We start from the raw sequence: 9,843 nt of genomic DNA, 5'->3' as shown, positions 1-9,843 counted from the left end.
GCCAATGTAAACATTTGAATGCCTATTGAATTTCCTGTAAAAAAAACAGTTGGAGAAATTTGAACACAATTGGAAATATCCAATGCTACTAAAGAATTATTGTCTGTTTAAAAATGTGGTAATAGTATTTTGGAGGGTTTTTTTGGTAAGGACTTTAACATGAAATCTTTACTCCTTACTAAGTTTTTAAGTGCATGATAAAGTACCATTAACCATAGGAACAATGTTGTACAGTAGTAGTTCTTTAGAACTCATCCAACTTACCTCAGTTTTTTTTTTTGAAGAGTTCTTATCTCTTAGAACGTATACTGAAATAGATATAGTAACATATGCTAGATCAGGGATTTGATTTTACCTTACCTACCACCAAATAAATTTGCCACTTATCATTTTATGGAGGTTGGCAGAATATTCAAGACTCTTGGGTTGGAGACAAAGAATTTTATAACCCGTGACACCATACACACCATGAACATCAGCATGTTTGTGTTGGTTCCCCTTGTCCTCAAGTGTTATGGGGACGACACAGAAGGTCCTAAAGGACGTCTGCACATGCAGTTCACCACTGAGGAACACTGAGCTTGGGGGGCCCCTAATTTTACAGCAGGCGGTAAACAAGCCGCTCTCTGTCCAGCAGTGGAGGCGGAGTATGGAAGAGTAAGGAGATATTGCCTCATCCCTTGAGGTTATCAAGCGCATAATTAACAAAGCCAGGAAAACTGTTACCCAGCAACCATCTTTTAATCTAATTTCCCAACCACCAAAGGGAAAAATGACCCTTAGTTGTGTAGTCCATTCTTGACCAGACCCTCTACCTTGCCTCATAGGAAGAGGGAAGTTTTTTTTTTTATTATGTTCCAGGTAGAGGAGACAGTACCTCACAAATGGTGCTTTGGATTCACTCTTTCTAGTCACACTGCCAGGGAAAATGAATGCCCCCAGGAGGGCACCTGGCAGCTGGTCATCCATCTTTTGTTCATGGCCCCTCTTTATTTTCCAACCACTTCCTCTTGCTGAAATCATCTCACAGATCTCTAAATTAGGGCTCTGAGCTCTTGTCCTGCCTTTCCCAGAAATGCAAACCTAAAGAGTTCCACCCACTGTGAGAACCTTTCAATTCCCAGAAGTCTCCCCCATCTCACTCTGTGGAGAGATGCTTTTCCCTGTCTCAGAGATCAGCTTGACAGTGGATGTATCTACATCTTTTGTTCTGACTCTTGACTCTAAATTCCTTAGGCCACCAACCCAGCCATTCTAAATTCATACTACCTCACTTCCTAAGCATTTCCCCTAACAGTAAGATATGCATTCTTTCTTCTAAATTGTTCAATTGTCCTGTAGTGGTCATCTCAACCACTGCCCCAAGGTCCTGAGAAATTATGCAAACAGCCCCTGGGAAATCAGGTGATAACTTTGCCTTTCCTCAAGAGCACAGGCCTCTTCACACACACACACACACACACACACACACACACACACACGGATGCACAGTTGATGAGCTGTATTTACACGTGAAACTAAATAACATTTCTCCTGTGTCTATAATTCATTCTGCTGCTGTTCTCTAACTTACAATGGGGGACCCCACGAAAAAACAGAATTACCTTCTGGAGGGCAAACCCTTTGTAGTAAAGGCTTCCCCCGCTAGGTGAGTGCTCTAGGAACCCAACCACATCAGTGTACCAGCTGGTGTTCTTGTGAGAGGCTGGGTTCAGCTTCAGTGAAGTTTTTTTGAAGACTCAGTGCATTTGCCCATTTCATGATGGGTGATTTACCAGCACACCTGCCTGCACTGAGCTGCGCATTCAGCAGTTTCTGACCAAAATGGCATGACCCCTGTTTCCTACCCTCCTTATTCATGTGATGTCACCCTGAGAGACTTTTTTGTTTGCTTGAATGAAAAAAGTTCTCAAAGAGAAACATTTTGCCGATGTGGAAGAACTGAAACAAAAAATGACAGAAGCACTAAAAGGCATCAAAATTGATGAGTTCAAAAACTGTGTTTGAGCAGTGGAAAACACATCTTGTTAGGTGCATTGCATCTAAAGGAGAGTACTTTGAAGGTGACATGACTGAAGTTCTAACATGAGAGAATTAAAAGCACAATTTTTTATAAATACATTCCAGGTGTTTTGGGTCCCCCCTCATTTCTGGATCCTTAAGTTCTGTTTTAAGCACTTCTACGTCTTTTTTCCTTCTGTTGTTGAAATATTTAATGAATTTAACTAGACACATACGCAGTCTCTATAAAGGAAAGTTTAGGTGTATGTGATATGTTAGAGGCCTGTTTCTTCCGAATGTAGGCTACGCCCCTTAGCAACCTTGAATAACAGACCAGAAATGCCATCCAACTGCTCTCTAACACTGCAAAGTATTCTGTGGAAACCAGAAATTTCAGTGCTTTCTATATGGACCAGGCAGACAATTTGCTAAACTGTCAACCTGTCATTTGGCACTCGTGTAACTAATCCAACCAGTTCTGTGAAGGAAGCACGATATTTGCTACTTATGTCAAATGCAGCACTGTGCTTTGGTCTGATACTAGAACTCTGCTGCAGTTTTCTTTCACTTAAAAAAGCAGAAATTTTGAGTGTTTACAAAAAAATTGGTAAGGTTTGATTAATAACAGTTCAAAACTGTTCTAGAAAAGACCTTTACTACGGGCACGATGTTTCTAATAACACCGTCATGTCAAAGTTAAAGAACAAGACAGTGTGAAGTGTGCTCAAAAGTTTGTCCTTGTGTCAAGTACTTTGTTTTTCCCTGTGAACAATGGACAATTGTCCCCATTTAACTGAAATACTTGTATGAGATTTAAAACAACTGACCTTCTCTTAAAAAAATTTATCTTTTATACTTTCTAAGTTAGGGGGAAAATTATGTTTTTTACTTTCTTGTTGATCTCTTCTTTAGGTCACCAGTGAGTGAGTCCCTGTTGTTCCAGGCTCTACTAATGACTGCAATTTGCCTCCTATTTAGCACAGGCAGGTACAACAAGCAAGAGAGCAATGTGACCATAAGAATTAGCACAAAGCACTCGTTGCTCAAGAGGCTGTAGATGGAGCAAGATAGGCCATGCAAATACAGGAACAAGCCCCTGCACCACACCTTCACAGAGCCAGGGCTTTCTGGAAGCCACGGTGCTAGGGAAAACTAGAGGCCACCAAGGACATTTTGGCCTCTGGCTCAGGAACACCTGGGCACGGCTCACTTGGCTCTCTGAGGAACTTAACATCTGAAGCAACAGATATCCTAACATCAAAACAGGTTGAGACAGGGAAATGATTAGTAACTCAAGTGTCTGGGTGGAAAGGATTATGAATTATTACCGCCTACCCATTCCTTCCTGTCTAGCTCAGAGCCATTTCATAACACCAATTCCTTGAGAGCATTTAAGATGTTTCCAGCATGATCTGGATTATGTGCATCTTCACCCTGCCTAAGCAGAGCGTGGGTTAAGCATGGTGGAAGGGACCAGTGAGAACCAGATTTGGAAAATCTTGCTCCTGGAAGTTTGTCCATTCATGTGCACCATGATTTGGAACTGACCAGCTCTAGATTGTCTGCTTTTTCTAAATCATCAATCAGAGCAGCTTTGTTCACTCCCAAAATGGGTGAAATGCACTCAATGTTCATACTCATTTCCTCTAGCTTGGGACATTGTGCCCTTATGCTTATAGTGCTGTGGCCCTGGGCCTGCCTGGAAGTGTTTCCACTGATTCCTGGGGTCTAGGTCAGGTCTTGCTGACCTAGTTGTCATTGCTGTGCTCACCAAATGGGATGTGGATGTGCTTCTAATAGCTGGGCCCTCCTGCTCCTGCAGCGGTGGGAGCCATTGCTGCTCTCCTTGCTAATAAAGTATTTCTCTGCCTTTAGCCACAGTCACTCCTGCTGCTTCTCCTACTTCTTTTCCTTTTTTAAATCTAAGTTTTACAGTTAAAAAATTAGTTCTTATGGTCTTATGGCTCCAGAGAATAAGCAATGATAAACCTCTATTCCAACCTTGTCCTCCACCCACTAACTACCCTCATGCAACAAGTAACAATGAACATGTATTCATTTTCTACGCATTTCAAACGAACATCACAGCCAGACCACTGCCTCTCAGCAGAAAGGCGAATCAGCAGACTAAACAACTTCACCTCTCTTCCCACCTCCCTCTCCTGCTTGTGCTCTTAATGTCACCAGAAGCTACAAGGGGAGAGAAACCATTGATGTAGCCACCGAGTCACAAAGTAAGGGAGAAGGGCAGAGAGGGGAGCTGGAAGAGCTAACAGAAGGCATCCAGCGTATATACAAAATGACAAATCCCAAGTTCCTTTGGAACTTGTTCCCTCAGACTCTTTACTTTGCCTCTTGAATTTTCCAGGCTCCTGAAGACCAAGGTTAATGGGTCTATGGTTTGTAGTAATGACTGTCCATGTTTCCCATTATGTAAGATTTTTCTGGTAGATGGACACTCAGCAGCCCAGTAGCATTATTGCCTCTGGATTACCTGTAAAGCTTTAAAAGCTGAATGTCTGAATCTTGGGTTAGCACAGACTTATATGAAAGAAAAAGATCTGAATAAAAAAGAGGCAATTATTATTATTCATTTCCAACTGGCAGATAATGTTTCATAAAAATCTTATTTTACGGGTTGAAAATAGCTAAGTAGGAGACCAAAGAGGCAAAGGCAAATTACTGTTTTTACTCCAGAACCTAGTGTCTATTTTCAGACAATGGGTACAATCGAAGCCCCACTGATATTAATACCTAAAACTCAATAGTCCTCAATTCCACTTGCTCAACTATATTAAGAGGCCTAATTTTTAACAGTGCCCCTATTTCTAGAAATTTGCTAGAATCCTCAGGGATCTTACATGTGCCCATGAGTCAATTGTGGTCATTATTTGCTATTCTGGTAAGATGAAGTAAGGTTTTATAGCCTTGGGGGCTGACAGTTCTATAGAAGTACCACACAGAACTGAAACTGTTTATGTATTCATGGTTTCCCCGGAGTACTAGTGGAGCAGGAACTCAACGATGCCTAGAGCTACATCAAGTGTCTCTGAACTAGAGCAAGGCAGCGATGGTCTGGTGGAGCTGGAATTCCAATGCGGCCCAAGAGGTTAGAGATCAGAACATTGATCTTACAAAGCTAGGAGAATACTCCCTCTGGGCTACATTCAGTTGCAGTAGTACACAGTTCCACAATGTGGTTGCATGGACCCAAAGTGTTAGTAGTTTAACATCACAGTTCTTTTCAATAATACACTATGCAACTCTGACCAAGGCTCATACCTATAGCTGGAGGTCGGTGTGGACGTAAATTCTGCAGTGGTGGTCTAAAATCAACAATCCCCCTGAAACTCGTGCTCTGCTTCTGGGTCTGACTTGCTGGACCAGGCTCCTTCTCGCACAAGGAGCTTTCTTTGCTCTCTTGCCCCCCATTGTTCTTTTCGAGATTCTGGCCTTCATGAGGACCATGCCAGTTCATCATACATGTTGTACATGCCTTTACAGAGTTCAGAGTCTTTTTCTTGGAAAGATGTTGGGCCCTGTTATAGATTAGCAGATGCAAACAGATTAGTAGTGAGAGATATCCCCTAGATTAAAAAAAAAAACATGAGCTCTTTTCCAGACACACTCCCCTCTCAAAAAATTTGGCTGCACAGAGATACCATAACTGGAAGCAGTTTTTTGGGGGGTGGGATGGAGAGTACAGCACCTGAAGTTTGCTGTGTCAACTCTCATTCACAAACATTCCTAAGTGATGGCCTCTAGACAGTCAAGCCAATTTGATAATTTAATATGTAAAAAAATAAATGAATAAAAAACCCCTCTTTCCTACCATAGTATTGCAATTAATAAATGTAGAAGGAATGATGAAAATAGAAAATCATCATTTGGCAGACACAATAGTAACAATTATTTTAGGCAGAGGTAATTAAATGGATACTAATATGAGTAGGCAAAAGTACGATGAAAAGCAGAATATTTACGTAGTTTCAAAGGATACCCTGATTGGATGCCTACTGACTGTAAAGAGAAGCACAGTCACTTTACAGTGGTGAAACCTGGCAGATGCCACTTTAACTAAGCAATCAAAGTAAGCATCCCCCGTGATGAGACGCATGGACTGTGTTCCTCATTACAGGAAGCACTGAAAAATGCAAAATGTCACCTCTATGATATTCTTGCCAAGAATGTGTAACCTGAATGTAATCATGAGGAAATATCAGACAAACCCAAATTGAGAAACATTCTGCAAAACAAAACAAAACAAAAAATCTGTCCAGTGCTTCAAAAAGTCAAAAAAAAAAAAAAAAAGACAAAGAAACACTGAGGACCAGTCCCAGGTTAAAGAATAATAAACCATGAAAATTAAATACAATGTAGGATCTTGGAGTGGATCCTGAGCAGAAAAAGTACAGCAGTAGGACACAATAAAATTTGAATAAGGTTGCTTAATAGTACTCTGTCAAGTTAATTTCCTGTTTTGAAAAAGGCACTGTGGTTATATAAGATGTTAACATTCGTAGATGCTGGGTGAAGAGTATATAGGAACTCTTCGTACTATGTCTTTTGCTGCAATTTTCTCATAACTGAAAGTGTGTCTAAATTAATAGATGAAAAATTAAAAATCAATTTTAAAAACTATGACAGCAAAATTTACTTATTATAATATTGGCTTGTGGGCAGGGTAAAAATAAATATTAAGTAAAAGGAACATTTCATTCTTGAAATTAGACTAGACAAGCAAATTCTGCCTTTGACTAGTTGTGTTCAGGATTAAACATTTTTAAAAAGCACCTTCTAAGCTCTCAGCATTTATTTTATTGCCAAAAGTTGAAGGTCAGAATACCAATTGTATGTGAAAATATTTAGCTAATTCTGGTCTGTCCCATAACAATATAAATAAATCTCTGCTGGAAACTGTCTTATTATGGCAATCAAACACTAAATACACTGACCTTTCAGATCAGCAATGCCTGGGTGGAAGGCGGATGGAAGAGGATAGTTTTTCATTTGGCAAATGAAAAATCAAGACCCACCCCCTCAAATCATTTTCCTTAGGGAGTATTGCTTAGGAAATGAATCTAGTACTTTTTGTGTTTGGTCTGTGTTTTGGTGAAATATATATCACCTCAAATGCAGTGAGCTCACTTCCAGGGGCAGGGGAGAAATCCTGCACAACTTAGAAGCAACTGTGAGAAAATAAAACAATAGCTGGAGCCATGGGAAGCAGAAAATCTCACCTGCCATACAGGAATATATGTTAAATTTTAGGAGTTTCTTAAATAGATGTACTAGAAAAAGTAACTGAATAGTAGCTTTAATTCAGGGGTAGGGCGATAATTATCACTACCAGATTATTTAATTACCTAGAAGTTAAAACATTCACTCCATTAAGATCTACTGGCCTGGTGTTCTTTTCATTTCAAAGAAATCATCATTATTGAACTAGCACTTGCTGTTTGAAAATTATCTGAGATTAATATAAGAAGGAAAAATATGAAGATTTTTCTCCCAATGTCCGTGTGAGGTCCAGGTCTAGAAGCCTTGGTTTTGTTTTGGCAAAAGAAACAAAGAGGGACAATGCTCCTCATTCGGGAAAGAAGTAAAAGTCAGATGACAGGAGCGAGATTTAAATTCAAAGGGAGATCAGAGCAATAAGTGCCTAGGAGAAACTCTCCACTACTACCATCAAAGATAAAAATGGGGTGCTGGGAAGCGTGCTTGAACTATTTTCATATAAATATTAAATGGAAGGAGGATTCAGAAACTTCACAGTTGGGTGAGAACATCAGCCATTCTTAATGCTGTTGTACACAATTGTACAGTAATGGAGTAACGGTGGGTGGAGGCAATGATTAAACCAGAGAATGGAAGGTAATATAGAGTGTAGAGAGGGTGGAATTGGGGAGAATGATGAGGATGCTCTTGCAACAATAGTTCAGGTAGGTAATGATAGAGACCTGATCAAAGCATTGGCACTAGAAATGACAAGGAAGGGAAGAATGCCAAACATCTTAGTAGTAGAGTCAGTGGGATTGGTGACTCATTGACCAAGAAGCATTGTTGAGATACCTCCAAGGTTTCTAATCATGAGTGAACTGAGTGAACAATGATGCAGTTACCAAAGTTTTAAAATAAAGTAAAAGGGACAGGTTTTGTGGGGGAAATGGTGATCTCTAGTTGGACATTCGGGAGATATCCAGAATACAGTTGGAAATAAACATTTATGCAATATTTAGGAGTTAAGCTGTAAGCATGGGTGAGAATTCCCAGAATGCATAGAGAAAAAAGGGGGGAAGAAGCTGAGGATGGAAGCGTGGTGGCCGGGAACATGTAAGAGCTGGGTAAAGATAGAGGAGCCAAAAAAACCAGAAGGAAGAATCTGATATCATAAATGTCAAGGGAGAAGAAGTCAAGAAGCGGATGGTCGATATTGTCGAGTGCATGATAAGATGCTAGCTGAAAAGAAGCTATTGGATTTGATGGAATTATTAATGGGTGGTGAAGGTAGAAACCAAATTGCTATAGTCTAAGAAGTGAATGTCAGCGAGAGCATGGGGATAGTAAATTAAACCTCTTCCAAAGAAAAAGAGGTAGAGAAGTAGCCTGAGTGGGAGTCATTGTCCATTAAGGATTTTTGTTCCCCATTATAGGCCTAGCCTAGCATTTTTCATTTATTAGGCTTTTGATATCTATTAATGCAATGTTTTCATTTACAAACCAGCTCTCCTATGAAAAGAATCCAGTGTTCAACCAATAAAACAGTACAAAATAGATCCATCGTTCTGAATGGGAAGAGGGACTGAAGGTAGTTTGGGTTGAAGGGGGAGAATCATCACTTTTTCTCCTTCTCCCTGACCACACACACACACCCTTATTGTAGATGATAGAGGGGAAGGGAACTAAACTGCCTGCTGATCAGACCCCAGAGCACCATCATACAGTCAAAAAAAGAACTTTAACTACTTTTCCTTATAAAAAGATGCCACTATTTGTCTTAGTCACTCATTTCATTTGTATTAGGTTGCATATTCAATATGGGAAACTTGAATTTTTAATGATATAAATGTGTGCAGCATAACATTAAGTGAAAAAAGCTACTGTATTGCACATACAGTATGATCTCAATTTGGGGGGAAGTGAAAATATATAAATACAAATATAAATACAAATACACAAACAGGAATAAATACTAAAAGAAAATAACCTACAATATTATCTCTGAGCAGAATTAGAGATTTTCTGCATTTTCCACAATAAAAAATGCCTTAAAATCTCCACGAAATCATGGGAATTTCTAAACAGTAGCAATTAAAGCCCATTCTCTTTTGTCCAAGTGTCTCTAAAATAATACTTAGGATGGTAATTCACCAGATGTGAAGTATTCTTCATTCCCTACGTCTTAAAATCTTTTTTCCCTACTCATCCTACTAGTTGCTTGTACTTCCTTAGGTTCTGACTCTTGGATTCTCAAGGTGAGTTTTAAGCAGCAACATGGAAAACAGAATGGAGAATCCAAAGTTTGCTTTAGACGAGCCCAACAACCCCGTGTACGGTGGGAGCAAGATAACTGGCTGGGGTCTCCGCTGCACCATCTACGAGCTGTGGGGCATTAGATACATCGGTTAATACCGCTGCCCCTCAGTTGTCTCTGTTTTCCCATCTTTACAAGGGAGATAGGAGAATTTATTCGTGGGGCGTGCGCGGGTCAGGGCTCGCAGGGAAGGTGGGCCGAGCGACGGCTGCGACGCGTAGAACCCCGTGGGTCCCTGGACAGCGCTCCTCGAAAGGCCCCGCTCCGCAGGTCCCGACTCCCAGGGGGCGGGGCCCGGGAATCTGCGC

The sequence above is a fragment of the Artibeus jamaicensis genome, unplaced genomic scaffold, assembly GCF_021234435.1.
Source record: "Artibeus jamaicensis isolate MK-2021 breed Jamaican fruit bat unplaced genomic scaffold, CSHL_Jam_final scaffold_474, whole genome shotgun sequence".
In the NCBI taxonomy this organism is placed as follows: Eukaryota; Metazoa; Chordata; class Mammalia; order Chiroptera; family Phyllostomidae; genus Artibeus; species Artibeus jamaicensis.
Note: the sequence above shows the minus strand (reverse complement) of the source record.